The sequence below is a fragment of the Penaeus vannamei genome, chromosome 21, assembly GCF_042767895.1.
Source record: "Penaeus vannamei isolate JL-2024 chromosome 21, ASM4276789v1, whole genome shotgun sequence".
In the NCBI taxonomy this organism is placed as follows: domain Eukaryota; kingdom Metazoa; phylum Arthropoda; class Malacostraca; order Decapoda; family Penaeidae; genus Penaeus; species Penaeus vannamei.
Window position 1 is genome coordinate 11,991,958 of NC_091569.1, and position 2,345 is coordinate 11,994,302.

At 37.4% G+C, this 2,345-nt stretch overlaps 1 long non-coding RNA gene across 1 annotated transcript in view; it reads right to left on the reverse strand.

Moving 5' to 3' along the window:
• The window catches only part of LOC138865595 (uncharacterized), a 204,620-nt gene extending 204,206 nt beyond the window's left edge, over positions 1 to 414 (reverse strand). Inside the window, exon 1 of the long non-coding RNA XR_011399422.1 lies at positions 1 to 414. This exon is cut by the window's left edge and continues 220 nt beyond it. This is a non-coding gene — a long non-coding RNA (uncharacterized lncRNA).
• Positions 415 to 2,345: the final 1,931 nt, after the last annotated feature.

Below are 2,345 nucleotides of genomic sequence, written 5' to 3' on the forward strand. Positions count from 1 at the left end.
TGAAGAGGACACGCTGAGTGCCCCGCCCACAGTCTCCCTCATTCTCCCACGCCAAACACACACCGTGGATTTTCTTCGGAGAGCATTCACAACTTTCCTCTGTTGTGCAGCGGGATGTCTGCCCATTGTATAAGTTTGCCATAACAACCACAGCACTACAAAGTGATCGCATGCGGGCACGAGAGTGGCGAGCTCCCTCACAGGCCTATTACTCCCACGCACTGACATCCCAAACACACGCTAATCATTTGTGTGTGTGTGTGTGTGTATGTTTTCTTGCTCTGAGAGCATTCACAACTTTCCTCTAATGTGTATGTTTGCAATAAAAGAGAACAAATACATTAATACAACAGAATACAAGTTAGTTTGCACGCGCGAGAGTGAGGCGACGGAACACGATGTATAAATCCACTGTCACAGTTTCAAGGCCACTGCGGAGTCCACGCCTTGGCAGTGTTGCCGTATGGCTCGCAGTCTTAGGTTCGCATATCCGTTTTCTGAAGAAAAAGAAAACTACGAAAATTTTTGGGTACACTTACGAAAAAATATGGAAGTAGTGTAATTGCAAATAAATAGACATTTTGTAAATGACGCCTAACACCGATTTCCAGTTGATGACTATACTTTTCGTGGCCCCAGCTTCTCTTTAGTTATTTATTTATGGAAAAAAAATCTGCATCAGCATCTAAGGTCATTGGCGGCGTATTGTGGTGAAAAACGTAAAAATGAATTGACGATTAGGACAAAATATGTTAGATGTCAAAAGTTGTACAGTACTGTAGGTTAGTATGTTAGTGCAAAGGTTAAAGAGGGAAGAGCAAGTGAAGCTGGCCTTTCCTCCTTTCAGCTTGGGTGTCACACTCAAGAATGAGACCGGAAGGAGGTAATGAAGAAAAGAAGGAAAGGGGAAGAACAAGTTGACCAACACAGTTTGCACCTTGCCTTATGAGGATCGTCATCCACACGTTCAAGCCAGGGTCTGTAAAGGTCTTGTTCCAGCCAGGCATCGCAGAATTTTCTCCTAAAGGCCATGTTAAAATCAATCAAGAATATTGTCCGTTTATATCCCAATTTTATTACACAAAATGAAAATGTAAAAATAATATTGCCTACACTACACAGCATACGAACACTGTCTGAAATATATGTTACATAAGTTTATAGTAGTGTAATATATAAATAGATAAATAAAGAAAAAATCCAATAGCAAAGGCATTTTATTTTGGACATTAACCATAAAAGATAAGATTCCGATCAGGCGAACACACAGGCTCGCAGAGACTCGAACTGTGGTCCGCAAGTTCACAGTTTCCTTCCCGCGCTCTTTTGGTTCGCGTAGCAAACGAAAATTGCACACATCTCACACTGCACTCGGTCTTGCTCTTATCAGCTGTGTTTGCACAAGGAGTTGCCAATAACAAGAAATCGATTATAGTAGATAATTTTCTCTTAATTATCCTGTAAAATACCTTAATGTAAAAGTCGTCTTCCTCTTTATATTAAGAGCGACGTAGATGCGACAAAATATGCTATATCGCCTACATTTTTTGCAAAGTTCACTTTTAAACTTCTAGAACATACAGAGGAATGTTACCACAATAACATCTCTTTCCTAATATTTTTCGATTTTTTTTTTTTTTTTTTTTTTTTAGTGGACCCTTCCCTTATGGTATCCTACACATCCCCCTCCTCCTCCCTCCTCTCATCATCATCATCAATATCAGTGACCTACTCTAACACCTGCAACCCTCTCTGCATCTTGAACATGATGAAAATTCCCCATATGGTTGTCACTAATTAGTATTTTTGTACGGAGTAATATCATTATTATTAGGCGTTTGTGATATTGCCGAAGAGACACCATCCTCGATGAATAATCAGTCCGTTTATATGTACACACAGACACACACACACACACACACACACACACACACACACACACACACACATATATATATATATATATATATATATATATATATATTTTATATATATATATTATATATATATATTATATATATATATATATATATATATATGTGTACATATGTATATATATATATATATATATATATATATATATATATGAGTGTGTATATATATGTATATATATATAAATATATATGTATACATATGTGTATATATATATATATATATATATATGTATATATGGTATACACACATATATGTATGTATTTATGTATGCATGTGAGGGTGTATTTGCGCGCGCACGTGTGTGTGTGTGTGTGTGTGTGTGTGTGTGTGTGTGTGTGTGTGTGTGTGTGTGTGTGTGTGTGTGTGTGTGTGTGTGTGTGTGTAAATGTATATGTGTGTGTGATGTGCAT